Raw genomic sequence first — 17,659 nt, 5'->3', positions numbered from 1 at the left:
GAACCATTTCACCTAAGTTAGCTCACAAACGATCCATTTCACCTAAATTAGCCCATAAACAATCCATTTCACCTAAGTTAGCTCATAAATGATCCATTTCATCTAGGTTAGCTCATAAACGATCCATTTCACCTAAGTTAGCTCACAAACAATCCATTTCAACTAAGTTAGCTCATAAATGATCCATTTCACCTAAGTTAGCTCATAAACGATCCATTTCACCTAAGTTAACTCGTAAATGATCCATTTCACCTGAGTTATCTCGTAAATGATCCATTTCAACTAAGTTAGCTCATAAATGATCCATTTCAACTTAGTTAGCTCATAAATGATCCATTTCAACTAAGTTAGCTCATAAATGATCCATTTCACCTTAGTTAGCCCATAAACGATCCATTTAAACTAAGTTAGCTCATAAATGATCCATTTCACCTAAGTTAGCTCATAAATGACATATACTTCTTCTTCTAGTCACCTTTTTTTAACTTTCTTATTTGCCATTTTGCAGATTTCATCCACTTCATGGAAGCTAGATTGCTATGATGGAGTGCTTGTTTTTTCTTTCATTCTCTTCTAGTATTCGTCTAGCTTGCTATGATCGAACTTGCTATCTTGATGAAACTTTGCATTGTAATATGTATGGATGGAACAATGTGTATGTGCAACTTGCTATGTATGAATGGATCGAACTATATATGTATGTACGATGAAACTAATGTGCTGGATATGTCATATGTTTGCTGTTAAATAGCCCTATGAAATATATATATATATCATATATATTTGCTGTGAAAATTGTTGGATTAAAAAAATAGAAAAAAGAGGCAATGCAGGCTCTTTGCCGTCTGCCGCCGACGGCGATGGGCCCTTTGCCGTTAGTTGCGGACGGCAAAGAAGCCACGTGGTAGCCACCTGTGCTTCCTGGGAGCTGACCCATTTGGTTAGTTTGCCTACAGCGGCGGACGACAAAGCTTTGGTGGGCAGTGACGTGCGAATGACGTCATTTGGCAGACGGCAAAGGCCTGATGCTTGTTGTCGTTTGCCTTGCAGACGACAAAGACTGCCGTTAGCCACCTAACGGACTAACATCAAATTTATTGTCGTCGGTTTTCTTTGCCGTCAGAAAGCAGACGGCAAAGAAGGTCTTTACCGATCCAATCTCTGCCGAAGCCTTTTGCCGTCCGCAGCAGACGGCAAAGGCCTTTTCCGTCTGCCATCCATGCCTTTGCCGTCTGCCTTGGTGGACAGCAAAGTAGCTGATTCCTATAGTGATATATATCCAGATCTCTCCAACACATAATGCTTGCCAAAGGAAAAAGTGTAAAAAGGAAAGGTCATGATCACCATGAATCTTGTATAAGGGTAGAAGATAAAAGTAAAAGATAGGCCCTTCACAGAGGGAAGCAGAGGTGTCATGCGCATTCATGGTTGGATGTACAGAATCTTAATGCAAAATAATGTCACTTTATATTGCCGCTTGTGATAAAGAACTTTATTATGTAGTCCATCACTTTTATTTCTTCCATATCACAAGTTCGTATAAAGCTTTTTTCATGACAATAATAGATCATACATATTTAGAGAGCAATTTTTCTTGCTTACACCGATGACAACTTACTTGAAGGATCTTACTCAATCCATAGGTAGGTATGGTGGACTCTCATGGCAAAACTGGTTTAAGGGATGTTTTGAAGCACAAGTAGTATGTCTACTTGGTGCAAACAATTTGGCTAGCATGTTTGAAAGACAAGCTCAACATGTTGGACGATCCATGACAATATAACTTCTATTCAGATATAAGCAAACATAACTCCTTATGATGTCTTCCTTGTCCAACATCAACTTTTTAGCATGTCATATTTTAACGAGTGCTCACAATTACAAAAGATATCCAACATAGTATATTTATATGTGAAGCCTCTCTTCCTTTCAAACTTCCTATTAATTGCAACAATGATCAAAACTATGTTTCTCAACTCTCAACAAATTTTATTCATCATACTCTTTATATGTGAAGTCTTTACTCTCCATAAGATGAATATATGATCTTTTTATTTCTTTTTATTCCTTTCTTTTATTTAATACCATCAAGATCATAGCAAGAAGCAAAGCCCTCAACTCAAAACTACTCTTTATTATATATAACTTAAGGGCTCGATTACATAGATAGAGATCAAAACAAACCTCAAAGCTAGATCGTCCTAAAAGCTTTCTTCTACTAGATCAAGATATAACCAAAAGATCGAACTAATAAAAATGATAAAGGTAAAGGTGTGATGGTGATACGATATCGGGGCACCTCCCCCAAGCTTGGCAGTTGCCAAGGGGAGTGCCCATACCCACGTATTTATGTCTCTTTCTTCGGAGGTGGTGATGATGGAGTTGTTGACATAGTACACTTCTTCCTGAGCTTGCGCTTGAGGATAGAATTTTCCTCCCTTAAATCATCGATCTCCTGCTCAAGCCCTAATATCTTTTTGCATAGCTCCTGTCTATTTTCCTGCAAGAGACAAAAAGGGATAAGCTCGATCTTTTGCTTTATTCGAAAGACTTGACTTTTTAAACTCGTGCATATGCCTAGGTTGGGGTAGTGGGACTTCATCTTCTTCCGAGCTTGTCACCTCCTTTCCTTTCGGATCATAGTCTTCTTCTTCCTCTGTGGTCCAACCATAATGTTCCACATCCTCGTATGCCTTTGGGTTTGTGATATAATCAGCTACATAGCTATCTCCCTTTGAATCTTGAGATGACATATTTTCAGATCTACCAAGAAAACAACATGAAACATGAACAGAGGATTTTGTCGTGGTACGGTGGTCAAAACCTTCGGGAGATTATATAATGATTTTTTACCAACAAAAAGAAGTATTATGCTAGAAAACAGTGTCCGTAAGGCACACGAGGTGGCCACAAAGGCAGTGGGCGCGCCCTCCACCCTTGTGGTCTCCTCATGCATCTTAATTTTCCTATTTTTTTAATATTCCAAAATGGAGAAAAATTGCCATTGAAAATTTTTTGGAGTCGATTTACTTACCACACCACATACCTATTCCTTTTCGGAGTCTGAAACGTTCTGGAAAGTATCCCTTATGTACTCCTCCGGTGTTATGGTATTAATAATATTGGTCTCAACATTTATGGGAGCACCTGGGATATAATGTTTGATTCTTTCACTGTTTACCACCTTCAGATTTGTGCCTTCGGCGTTGTTGATCTTGATGGCACCAGAACGATAGACCTCCTCGATAATGTAAGGACCTTCCCATTTAGAGAGAAGTTCTCCTGCAAAAAATGTTAAACGAGATTTGTATAGCAAAACATGATCACCTACATTAAACTCAAGCTTTTGTATCCTCTTGTCATGCTATCTTTTAAATTTTTGTTTAAACAACTTGGCATTCTAATAGGCTTGGATTCTTCATTCACCAAGTGACCTAATGTCAAGGAACCTCTTCTCATCGGAAAGTTTGAAGTCATAATTGAGCTCTTTAATAGCCCAATATGCCTTATGTTGTAATTCAAGAGGTAAGTGAAATGCTTTTCCATAAACCATTTTATACGAAGACATACCCATAGGATTCTTATAAGCGGTTTTGTAAGCCCATAATGCATCGTGAAGTTTCTTATACCAATTCTTTCTAGAACTATTAACAGTCTTTTGCAAAATCAATTTAATCTCTCTATTGCTAAATTCAACTTGACCAATAGACTGAGGGTGATATGGAGATAAAATTCTATGGTTAACATCATACTTCGCAAGCATTTTATGGAAAGCACCATGAACAAAATGTGAACCACCATTAGTCATTAAATATCTAGGGACTCCAAACCTCGGAAAAATAACTTCTTTAAGCATCTTAATAGAAGTGTTATGATCAACACTACTAGTTGGAATAGCTTCTACCCATTTAGTAACGTAATCAACAGCAACTAAAATATGTGTAGACCCATTAGACGAAGGGAAAGTTCCCATATAATCAAAGCCCCAAGCATCAAATGGTTCAATAACAAGTGAATAATTCATAGGTATTTCCTAATGTCTAATAATATTACCAATTCTTTGGCATTCATCACAAGATAAGACAAACTTACGAGCATCCTTAAAGAAAGCAGTTCCATCTCCAATGTGGTGTCCTCCATAGGACTCGGAGTGGCACTTGTGTAGGATCTATTCCCGTTCATGCTCAGGTACACACGTCTAATAACACCATCAACTCCTTTATAAAGGTGTGGGTCATCCCAAAATAAATTTCTTAAATCGTTGAAAAACTTTTTATTTTGCTGGTATGTGAAACTAGGTAGTATAAATTTAGCAACAATGTAATTAGCATAATCAGCATACCATGGAGTATTATGAGAGGCATTTATAACATCTAATTGCTCATCAGGAAAGCTATCATCAATAAGCAGTGGGTCATCAAGAACATTCTCTAACCTAGACAAGTTGTCTGCAACGGGGTTCTCAGCTCCCTTTCTATCAATAATATGCAAATCAAATTCTTGTAACAAGAGAACCCATCTAATAAGTCCCGGTTTAGCATCTTTCTTTTCCATAAGATATTTAATAGCAACATGATCAAGCTGAATAGTTACTATGGACTCAACAATATAACATCTAAACATATCACAAGAAAATACAATTGCTAAATATTGTTTTTCAGTAGTAGCATAATTTCTCTGGACACTGTCTAGAGTTTTACTAGCATAATGGATAACATTTAATTTCTTATCAACTCTTGGTCCTAGAACAACACCAACAACATAATCACTAGCATCACACATAATTTCAAAGGGTAAATTCCAATGAGGTGGTCGAAAAATAGGTGCGGAAATCAAGGCGTTCTTAAGTATTTCAAATGCTTCTACACAATCATCATCAAAAACAAAAGGAACATCTTTTTGCAAGAGATTAGTGAGAGGCCTAGAAATTTTAGATAAGTCTTTAATAAACCTCCTATAGAAACCAACATTACCAAGGAAACTTCTTATACCTTTGATATCTTTAGGACACAACATCTTTCAATAACATATACTTTAGCTTTATCATCTTCATACCTATGTTAGAAGTTTTATGCCCCAAGACAATACCTTCATTAACCATAAAGTGGCACTTCTCCCAAATCAAAACTAGATTAGTTTATTCACATCTCTGGAAAACTTGATCAAGGTTGCTTAAGCAATCATCAAAAGAAGTTCCGCATACGGAGAAATCATCCATGAAAACCTCAACAATCTTTTCACAAAAATCAGGGAATATAGCAGTCATACATCTTTGAAAGGTAGCAGGTGCATTGCATAAACCAAAAGGTATACATCTCTAAGCAGAAGTACCGAAAGGGCAAGTAAAAGTGGTCTTTTTCTGATCATCTTTTGACACGGGTATTTGAGAAAAAACCAGAATAACCATCTAGAAAGCAAAAATGTGTATGTTTGGATAGTCTTTCTAGCATTTGATCAATAAAAGGTAGATGGTAATGATCTTTCCTAGTAGCTTTATTCAATTTGTGAAAATCAATTACCATTCTATAACCTATAACAATTCTTTGTGCAAAATCAATTATCATTAGGAACAACAGTAATACCTCCCTTCTTAGGGACACAGTGAACATGACTTACCCACCTACTATCAGCAATAGGATAAATTGTACCTGCCTCCACAAGCTTTAGTATTTCATTTCTAACCACTTCTTTCATCTTAGAATTCAAGTGTCATTGATGATCAACAACTGGTTTAGCATCATGTTCCAAATTAATTTTTGCTGACATGGAGTGGGAAAAATGCCCTTAAGATCATCAAGAGTATATCCAATAGAGGCACAGTGCTTCATCAGAGTTTTCAGTAATTTCTTTTCTTCATTCTCTGAAAGTTTAGCACTAATAATAACACGATATATCTTCTTCTCATCAAGATAAGCATATTTCAATCTATCTGGTAATTGTTTAAGCTCAAACATGGGATCACCCTGGGGTGGAGGAGGATCCCCAAGGATGTCAACAGGCAAATTGTGTTTCAACACATGCCCTTGATTAAAGAATATTTCATCTATTTCCTTTCTTTCATTCATAGACATATCATTTTCATGGTCTAGGAAATATTGTTCTAAAGAATCAATATGAGGCACAACAATAGAAGCAAGACCAATAACATCATCTTTACTAGACAGTTCTTTATCATAGGGTTGTCTATGAAATTTAGAGAAATTAAAATCATGAGACATATCCCCTAAACCAACAGTAACAATATCTTTCTCGCTGTCTATCTTAGCATTAACAGTATTCACTAAAGGTCTACTAAATATAATGGGACAAAAGTCATCTTGCGGGGAAGCAAGAGCAATAAAATTAGTAGGGTATTTTATTTTCCCACACAATACTCAACATCTCTAACAATCCCAATTGTTGATATAGTATCTCTATTGGCAAGCTTAATAGTAACATCAACATCTTCCATCTCAGTAGGTGCAATCTCATTCATAATTTCTTGGTACAAGGTATAAGGAATTGCACTCACACTAGCACCCACATCACATAAGCCATGATAACAATGATCTCCAATTTTAACGGAAACAACACACATGCCAACAATAGGTCTATGTTTATCTTTAATATCAGGTTTGGCAATTCTAGCAGCTTCATCACAGAAATAAATAACATGCCCATCAATATTATCAACCAGGAGATCTTCAACCATACAAATACTAGGTTCAACTTTAATTTGCTCAGGGGGTGTAGGTGCTCTAGTATAACCCTTACGAACCACAGTTGAAGCTTTAGCATGATCCTTTATTCTAATAGGAAAAGGTGGTTTCTCAATATAAGCAGTAGGAAGAATAGGATCAACATTATAAGAAGTAGTTTCTTCTTCAACTTTAATAGGTTCTACTACTTTCACTTCAATGGGTGTACGATATTTAAACCACTTCTCCTTAGGGAGATCAACATGAGCAGCAAAAGATTCATAGAAAGAAGCTAATATCTCAGAGTCAAGTCCATATTTAGTGCTAAAATCATGAAAAGCATCGGTATCCATAAAAGATTTAACACAATCAAACTTAAGGTTTACACCTGACTCATTACCTTCATCGAGTTCCTAGTCTTCAGAGTTGCATTTTGTTCTTCCCAATAAATCCTATTTGAATTCAATATCCTTCTTCATAAAAGAACCAGTACAAGAAGTATCGAGCATGGATCGATCATTATGAGAAAGCCGGGCATAAAAAAATTGAATAATAATTTCACTTTAGATCTCATGATTGGGGCATGAATATAACATACTTAAGTCTCCCCCAAGCTTGAGCTATACTTTATCCTTCAAGTGGCCAAAATTTTATATATATATATATATATATATATATATATATATATATATATATATATATATATATATATATATATAATTCCGATCACGATGAACCAGATGCATAGGATAAAACTTCTGATGAAATTCCAATTTCAGTCGGTTGTAGTTCCAAGATCCAATATCATCACATAGCCTATACCAAGTCAATGTAGTTACCTTCAAAGATAAAGGGAAGACCTTCTTCTTGACAACATCCTCAGGCAAACCTGCAAGCTTAAATTATCCCCAGACTTTAGATTAGGTGCATATTAGGATGTAATGTTCCATCTCCTACATAAAGATTAGCTAGCAGTTTCTCTATCATACCCGAAGGAATTTCATAATAAACATTTTCAGTAGGTGCGGTAGGTTGAGGAGCAACTCTTTGCTCTTCTGGTCGAGGTGAAGATACCCCGAACAAGCCCCTCAAAGGATTATTTTCCATAGTAACATGTGACAGTAAATTTCAGCAGACTATATAAACGTTTCCTTACCAAATTCCACTTACCAATGGCGCTTCACTCCCCGGAAATGGCACCAAAAAAGAGTCTTGATGACCCACAAGTATAGGGGATCTATCATAGTCCTTTCGATAAGTAAGAGTGTCGAACCTAGCAAGGTAATCTCTGCAAGCACTGAAATTATCATTAACAATAGTTGTGTGATAAGATAATTCGTAATGGGTAACAAGTAACAAAAGTAACTAAGGTGCAGGAAGGTGGACCAATCCTTTTTGTAGCAATGGACAAGCATGCAAGAACTCTTGTATAATGCAAAGCGCTCCTGAGGACACATGGGAATTACTGTCAAGCTAGTTTTCATCATGCTCATCTGATTCGCGTTTGTTACTTTGATAATTTGATATGTGGGCGGACCGGTGCTTGGGTGCTTCCCTTCCTTGGACAAGACTCCCACTTATGATTAACCCCTCTCAAAACCATCCGCAACTATGAAAGAAGAATTAAGATAATTCTAACCATAGCATGAAACATATGGATCCAAATCAGCCCCTCATGAAGCAACACATAAACTAGGGTTTAAGCTTCTGTCACTCTAGCAACCCATCATCTACATATTACTTCCCAATGCCTTCCCCAGTCCCAAATCATGGTGAAGTGTCATGTAGTCGACAACATAACACCAGAAGAGTTGAGACAAGATACATCTTATCAAAATATGGAACGAATACCAAATTCACATGATTACTTATACCAAGGCTTATCCCATGTCCTCAGAAACAAACATAACTACTCAAAAAGCATATTCTTGTTCAAAATTAGAGGAGTATTAATTATCATTAAGGATCTGAACATCTGATCTTCCACCTAGTAAACCAACTAGCATCAACTACAAGGAGTAATCAACAGTACTAGCAACCCACGGGTACCAATCTGAGGTTTTGAGACAGAGATTGGATACAAGAGACGAACTAGGGTTTGAGAGGAGATGGTGCTGGTGAAGATGTTGATGGAGATTGACCCCCTCTCGATAGAGGATCATTAGTGATGATGATGGCTTCGATTTCCCCCTCCCGGAGGGAAGTTTCCCCGGCGGAATAGCTCTGCCGGAGCCCTAGATTGGTTTTGCGCATGTACCACCTTGAGATGGTGGCGCTTCATCCCGAAAGCTTCCTTCGATTTTTTTCCTGGTCAAAACACACCATATAGCAGAACATGGGCATCGGGAGCCTACAAGGTGGACCACATATGCAAACACACAAAGTATGTGAACAAGGAAATGCTTGAGAACTTCATCTAGAAGGGGTCGGCGACAAAGTCGCCTATGTTAGAGTATATTGACTTTGGAGTCAAGTGATAATACTTGATTGTAGGTCATACTCATCATTTGTGCTCAAAATGGGGTTACCATTTTTCGTTTAAGCATTTTGATGTTTTCACATCTGGTTGAGTTGCTTTGACTCATGACTTGGGTCAAAACTTCTCTAAGATGGATTAACATACCTTGGGTGGCGGTGTTGATCTTGATCATGTAGTCGAACTTGTGTTGGATGCTCAAATTTGATGTAGTTCATCAAGAGTTAGGAGCACAACTTGTAGTTTAAGTTCGTCTTCCTACATGGGTTACCTAGCAAGGAAGAGCACTTGTGTATGCAAAATGACAATCATGAAATTTGATTTATATATATTGTCAAAGGATATGTTGAGTGGGTTCTTGTTTCCTTGTGTTCAACAACTATATAGTAGAACCTGGGTGACGTAGAGATTGCTCAGGATTTGAGTGACTTGCAATGTCATAGATTTGGGCTCATCCAAGTACCTGCAAGGGTTAGATAACATGCAAGGGTACAAGTAGGTCCAAGACATATGATCATCATTATAAGAAAAATATCAAGGATTAGTCCAAAGGCACATGCCTTGCATGTATCCAAATGGAGTTTCTACTCCAAGTTTGAGGCATCAATAATTTTCAATTCACCTCTCAAACGGAAAAATAATTTCTCATCAAGCAGTTTGGTAAATATATCCGCCAATTGCTTATCGGTACGAACATTCTTAAGCTTGATGTCTCCTTTAGCAACATGATCTCGAATGAAATGATGGTGAAATTCAATATGTTTAGTTTGACAATGTTGCACGAGATTGTCAGCAGTATTAATAGCACTTTCATTATCACAAAGCAATGGAACATGTTTCAAATATATCCCATAATCCTTAAGGGTTTGGGTCATCCAAAGTAATTGAGCACAACATGATGCGGCAGCAAATGTATTCCGCTTCGGTGATGGATAAGGATACCGAGTTTTGTTTCTCGAAGGACCAAGATACAAGAGATATACCAAGAAATTGACAAGTACATGGAGTGGACTTTCTATCAACCTTGTCACCGACATAGTCCAAATCAGAGTAGCCAACAAGATCAAAAGAAGACCTTTTAGGGAATGCCAAAATTTGGTGTATGAATTAAGTATCTCACTATCCTTTTCATAGCCTTAAGATCACTTTCTTTAGGGGCCGCTTGATATCATGCACACATGCACACAATTAGCATAATATCGGGACGGGAGGCACATAGATATAACAATGATCCAATCATAGGGCGGTAAACCTTTTGGTCAACTAGGTTGCCATCCTTATCAAGTCAAGATGCCCACTAGTAGGCATGGGTGTTTTCATACCTTTGCTTTCTTGCATGTTGAACTTCTTGAATAAGTTGTTGGTATACTTTGTTTGGGAAACAAAGGTACCTTCCTTAGTTTGCTTGATTCTCAACCAAGAAAGAATTTGAGTTCACTCATCATAGACATCTCAAACTTCTCCGCCATTAGCCTTCCAAACTTTTCACTAAAATGAGGGTTAGTTGATCCAAATATGATATGATCCATATAAATTTGGCACACAAATAGTTCACCATTAACCATTTTAGTAAAAAGTGTAGAATCAATTTTTCCAATCTCAAAGTTGTCGTAGACTTAACACGACAGATGCCCTAGGAAAAGGAGTTAGGTGTGGAGCCATCGCAGCTAGGTTAGCTTGAAGTGGTTAAATGGGACAAAGGACATAGAGAGTTTACCTAGGTTCAGCCCCAACGAGGTAAAAGCCTACTCCTGCTATAGGTTGTATTGCTTGGATTTTGATTACCAGGGAGCAGATACGCTTGACCTACTTCTCAATGAGTTCTTTCTTGAGTTAACCCGCCGCTGGGTCACCCCTTTATATACAGGTTGATGCTCGGCGCCTTATAGAGTCCCGGCCGGCTCATACAAAACGTGTTCGGCTCGGTATCGGTATCTAACAAATCTTGCCTTACAATACAAGTTAAACATATGGCGGCTCACACCCATGGGCCTCAAGTCGTCCCCGGGTCTTGGGCCTTCAATAAGCTTTCTCTATGAACCACCATCTTTACATCTTCTTGGACCTTATCGGGCCTCTTGATCTTTAAGCCACCAGTGGCATGACTCGACCCGAGTAGTTATATCCCCAACATTAGGCCACAGGTTGATTTGAACTTGTTCACATCAATCTTCAACACTTGTCTTTAGAAAATCTTCCATCATCAAATTGCATGAACTTGTTATAACCTGCCGTGACATCAGCACACAGAACCAAGGTAACCCGTTGTCGGTGCAACAACCTCTAGCTCTGTTGCCCAGACTGTGCACAGGCACGGGAACCAGATTGGAGCACCATCCCAGATTAGGGTGCAAGAACCCTAGTGATTCGAAGGGCCAGCATGCAGATCAGAGGGACCAAGATCAACTCAGGGAAGTAGGAAATCCTCAAGAAAAGCCACCCTTTCCTGGCAGGCGAGCCCAGCAAAGGGCGAGGCCACCCCTAGAAATAGACAACCAAAGCACCCCGGCAGGTCCTGCCGGGGCTCACGGAAGCAAAACCACCTCACCAACCACTCTACCAGGACTCACGTTGTCGATTAGTGCGGTGTTAAGACGCAAAGTGATTAAGTGGCAGCCATTCGCCACATGGCAGGCACTTTCTACAGGAGAAACCCTCAGACGACAACCGTCCTGCGACGTGTCAAGCGAGAAGGTGCGGGGCTAGCAAGATAGCCCGGAAGCCTTGTCGGGCAACCAATGATGTGACAATGAGCGGCGCATTTAATGCGCCCTGTCAGCCCGTAGATTTAGGTATGATAGCATTGTTTGCTATCTTATCAGTGCGTAATGACTACTTTGCCACTATGGTAACCCCTTGATCTATAAAAGGAGGCCCATGGCAACCGTAGAAAGGGTTAGAAGATTCGATAACTCGCACCCTCGTACGCGCGTAGCCACTGCTACCTTGAGGCAACCCTGCCGGCGAAGTGTACTATGCTCCGCCACCACCTTTCCACCATCAATCCACCAAAGCAGGAGTAGGGTTTTACGCCTCACGGCGGCCTGAAGCTGGGTAAAATTGCCTGCGTGATCTCTGTCGTCCTGGTCCACGCTCGTCTGCTCTTTGCCCAACGCGTCGCCCCCCTGCCGAACCAGCAAGGGGCCTCCTGGTCCAATAGGTGGCCGTGGTTTCACGCGACACCCGCCATGACATCAAGCGCATTAATTACGCGCAAACCCAGAATATCTCAACAAATTCTTTTAATGAACCTCTGAAAATCGAGGCGCCCTTATAGCCACATAATCATTTTTCCAGCCTCCTCGATTCCCGCGCATGCCATCTATCCACTACCTTATAAATTGGGATGGGGGTCCTTCTTTTCATTTTTACCCTGCCACCTCATCTTCGTCCTCCTCCTCGCGATGCTCTAGCAAGCCCGAGCTTTGTCACCGCCGTCTCCGTCCAGCGTCCTCAAGTTCGGCCGCTGCATCGACCTGGTCGGACCAGAGCCCTACGGCACATCTCCGCTGTTCCTCAACATCAGTAAGTATTTACATTTCCCCGTAATAGATTTGCATTAGGGTTTTCACTGTTCATCGGTGTTCTTTACTGTTCTTCATTCTCCTCTTTGGATCGTGTAGCTTGATCTAAACACAACACCGAAGTGGTGCGGGAGGAGTTTTAGCACCCCTTTCCAACTAAAAAAATGCATTTTCTACACAAGATCCCATCTGAGCACATGAGCTTTTCCGCTGCCATCTCGTTAAGTTTAGAATTTATTTTAGTTTTAAACTGTTGTTGATCCAAAATTATAGACATGATCTGTGGAATCTATTTTCCCAACACTTAGAAAATCCTCACTTATAGATCTGAAATATGGCAACTGTTAGGGCGGCTTAAATGATAAACCGTAACCCGCCATATACCATTAGTCCCCTTTTAAGCCGCCAACATATATTCATAATTTGTATAACCCGAAATTGTCATCTATTTTGAACCATGATGGCTCTTCGTTCTGCCTATGAATTGGATTTGTGTAATGCACTTTCTTTTTATCACTGGCCGGTTTAGCAGCACAATCCTTAACCCGACAATATTTTCCTTTGTAGTCAGAAATGTCTAAAGCCGAAACCGTCACCTCAGGCAACTAGGTCGTCTCCCGGGTTACCGAGGAAACATTGAACGAGTATGTCCAAACGGGTGTCTTAGCCAAAAATATGTCATCTATTGGAGGGTCCCGAGTAGAGAAACCCCTCCAGAGCCCAAGGAAGGTGAAGTAATTGTCTTTACTAATCATCTGCTCCGAGGTTTTACCCCACCCAGCTCAAAATTCTTCCGTGATGTGCTGCACTTTTTCAAGCTCCATCCTCAAGATATCGGGCCCAATTCTCTTTCAAACATTTGCAACTTTCAAGTGTTTAGTGAAGTATACCTTCAAGAAGACCCTACTATAGAATTGTTCAGAGAATTTTATTATTTAAACCGGCAGACTGATTCACAGACGGTCCCAACTTAGAGTTAGGTGGCATTTCCATTCAGAGGCGGAAAGAAGCCACCTTCCCAGCCGCCAAACTGCCCGGTCATCCTAAAGACTAGAACCAGACTTGGTTTTACTACCAAGATACTTCTCTAGAAGGTGTAAATCCTCTGTCGGGTTATAGTGAAAACCAGGTTAGCAACAGGCACCCTCTTCTAGAACGGATTAACATAGAAGAACGGGCCAAATATATGCCCATCTTTTCAAGGATTAGAGCCTTAATGGCTAATGGTTTGAGTGGAATCGACCTAGTCCGATGATGGGTCACCTGGAGAATTTTGCCCTTAAGCAGCCGCTCGAGTTTAATGTGTGAGTATACTGGCGATGTCAAAGACCCCCAGCGCCACTGTCAGATGGAAGTGGGTGATGAAGATATCTATGACATGACCAAGACTCTGCTGAACGAGAGCTTGGAAAATTGCAGCAGGACCGGCTTAAGTCCTTTTTGCACCCTTAGCAAACATCCAGCTGTAAGTATTTGAAACAATTTCCGGTTTACTCAGTTATTCACTTAAAACTACCTTCTTATAGTCATTTTAATTTCTGTAGGCCAATTCTTCTTTTTGGAACAAGAAGTTGCAAGATAAGCCGGCCAAGAAGACCCGGACAAAGAATAAGGCTCCTAAAAAGCCGGCCAAGAAGAAGACCAACCCCTCCGAGTTATTTGACTTGGATGATGATGAGTCGGAGGTAGAACTTTACTCCCTTGGCACATTATTTGTACATCTTATTGACAATGATCACTATCAGGATGACGTGGAGGCTAGCCGTGTCGACGATAAAGAGGTAATTACTCTTTCCTCTAGCTCAGAACCTGTGCTGAGACGAAAAAGTCGACAAGTAAGCCGGAAAGTAAGATTTTCTCACCCTTTAGCTTTCTTGGATCCCAACTTTCTTTGGCAGAAACAAAAGCACGAATTTCACCGTACAACCCGGAATAGTGGAGGTGGAAACCTTTCCTGTGGCTTACCGAACACACCCGCCCCCCTAAAGTACCGAAATGAGGTGCCACAAAATTCATCCTTATCTTTTCCAAAAGAGGGTCTTTTTTGTCAACCACTTAACCCGTCCGACTCAAATTATCAGGGAACATCTCACTCCTCATCTGGCGACTCCACTGGGACTCAGATCCCCTTCTTCAAAGTCGCCCCTGGGTTAGAACATTAACCTTGTTTTGCGTTAAGACTTACTTGACTGATATATTAATCTCGTCGTGCATCTTGTTCTCAGTGCTATATACAAGCCCAACAAGAAACCGAAAATGAATAAACGGGTAGAAGATCCCAAGGCTGTTGATCCAAAGAAGCAGAGAATACCTGAATCTTCACATCAAACCTCTGAAGGAGCCACAGATGACCCGCCGCGAGAGGAGCACCCTGGCACCATGGACTCCATGAATGTTGACCCAGAGAATGTTAAGCTCTGTAGTCCCGCTCAGCAGGCTCAGGAGACTCAAGACATAATAGTTACTAGGACGGCTTATACAACTCTAGGGAACCCCACCGTCTTATCCAAGCATAGCACCAAAGAAGAATTTTCTGCTGTTGATAAGGGCAAGTGCTAATTAGACTTGGAAAGGTGCGGCAGGAGGCGCTGCTCGACTCGTACAGTTCCACCCGCGAGGGCCGCCTTGAGTGTTGGCGATACCGCATGCGGGTGGCGGAGGCTGCGGCAGCCTACAAAGAGGGCGATGAAGCGAGCGAGGTGCTGTTTGGCGAGACCGAGGACGAGGCAGAGGACAATGCCGGCTCCGATGAGTCCCCGCCCCGCTGGCGTCGATGAGGCCCTGCTCCGCCGAGGCCCCGCGGTGCCAACAACGAGGCAGAGGACACCGCCGGTTCTGTCTAGGCCCCACCCTGCCGGCAACGAGGGGGAGGATTTCCCCTACTCTGCCGAGGCACCACCCGCTGGCAATGAGACAGAGGACATTGCCGGCTCCGCCGAGGCCCCGCCCCGCTACCAACGAGGCCGCGCCACACAGAAAACAAGGAAGAGTAGAACACGGTAGGTCACCGCCGCTCGGGTCCAAGTAAGGCCACCGCTGCTACCCTCCAGTTGTTGGCACTGAGATGTACATCATGGAGCAATTCTATGATTACAGGATGATTGAAGACCGCTCCGTGGTTGAGCAAGCTCATGAGATACAGTCATTTTCTAGAGAACTTGAGCACTTCAGTTGTATGCTACCGGACACATGTCGGTAGCTACGGTTAATTAATTATACATCCAGCACACCCCTTTTCAGTTGAAGAATGTATGAAATGTAACGAAATCCGGCATGCTTATATGAAATCCGACCATGTATGAATGAATTTATTTCGATTAGTTCGAATTCTTGTATCACTAGCATTGGATGAACATGCAAAACAATACGTACTAGCATTATTCCCAGGGTGATCACCTCGTTTGCAGCAGTTTCACATGTACTCCCTCCGATCCTTTCTAGTCTGCATACAAGTTTTGTCTACAGTCAAAGTATCTCTACTTTGACCAATCTTATAGAAAAAAGTATTCACTTTCACAATGTGCGAAGTAAAAAGGAACATAAGGAGTACAAATATTTTGAGCAGATTTTTAGCGTTCCTGTACATTGCAATCAAACACACAAGCGTGGCAATTCATATAGAACATTCAAAACAATCGAAGATTATGCATCTCAACGATTCACATGTCAGAGCCAATATTTACTTCACAACTAAAGATTAAAGAAAAAATGGATCGATGCTGCTGACAGCAAAGGGCGTCCCATTCGAAAATATCAAACGCATGTCTTCTTGCTAAAATCAATGAGCAAAATTTGACAAGGTTGTCCCATTCCAAAATATCAAATGCCTACGATTGTGGAATGGGCAGGGTTTGCCATTAGTTCGGACATTGAAATGGCACCTCGTGCTAAATAAACCAGTTGTTCTTCTTGTGCATTTCCACCAAAATCACTCACTCGGCACCTCCTTCCTTGTGGTGGAAATGAATGATTTGATGTATTCATGAACATTTAGTGCAGTTCCCATTGAAATCAAGCTGAGCACCCCTGTTTGCAAAAATACAAAAAAGTGATTAGTATAAAGCAAACTGTACTATGAATTGACAGTTTAAACAGGCACCTACATGGTCCATGTATAGCACACTTTTAGAAAAAGGGAACTCACCGAAAAGAATCCTAGAACAACATTGTACCCGCGCATCACAGCAAGAAAATGGAGATTTGTCAGTCCTTCCGAGCTGAAGTTGGTTTGGTCTTGTGGGGGGTAATGTAACCATCCTTCAACTGCTCCTTCTGATGAGAAGATAGACATGGCTTCTTTATCCTGGCATAATCGGAACTAGTCACTTCACGTACTCCATATTCTTCTTTAGAGGAGGATGATCATGTTGTGCAAAGACAAGAGGACAACTAAATGTTATCATCCCTATTTGCTCGAAAAAAAGGAAAGGAAATATTTAAAACAGCACAGATGAAGCACTTTTTGATGACAATATCTAAACAGTAGCACAACGCCAATAGAGATGACAAAGCTCAATCATATGGATGAAATCAGTGGGCGAGTACCAACCTTTGTCAAGAGGTTTATTGTGTAGAGCATACAGATGAAGCATTTCTCCGAAACCATCTGTTGCTATCTACTATGGTGGCCATGCTTACTGTATACTCCTCGATTACTTTAATGTTTCCAACATCTTCTTGTGCAGTTCCACTAAAATATATGGTATCTTCAATATCTGTTTGTACAAGTAGAGATAATTACGTATTACATTAAGAGTGGCAACAAATCAGTGGCAAAAAAATTGCTCGTTCCAGTCATAGCAATAAATTAAGATGCAAAAGTACATCATCACTTGTGTCACCACAGTTCAAGTGTCACCACAGTTCCAGTGTCACCATAGTTCCAGTGCTTCATTACATCACCGGGAGTTGATTTTTGTTTTTCTTCCGCTTGTTCTTCCCCTTCATCACTTGTTTCAATAACAGACAAGCTTCGCCTTCAA

At 40.6% G+C, this 17,659-nt stretch overlaps 1 pseudogene; it reads left to right on the top strand.

The window, feature by feature from the left end:
- LOC119357829 overlaps positions 1 to 15,236 on the top strand; it is a 111,971-nt pseudogene extending 96,735 nt beyond the window's left edge.
- Positions 15,237 to 17,659: the final 2,423 nt, after the last annotated feature.

This window comes from Triticum dicoccoides, chromosome 2A (genome assembly GCF_002162155.2).
Source record: "Triticum dicoccoides isolate Atlit2015 ecotype Zavitan chromosome 2A, WEW_v2.0, whole genome shotgun sequence".
Classification (NCBI taxonomy): domain Eukaryota; kingdom Viridiplantae; phylum Streptophyta; class Magnoliopsida; order Poales; family Poaceae; genus Triticum; species Triticum dicoccoides.
This window is presented reverse-complemented; position numbering and strand designations above follow the sequence as displayed.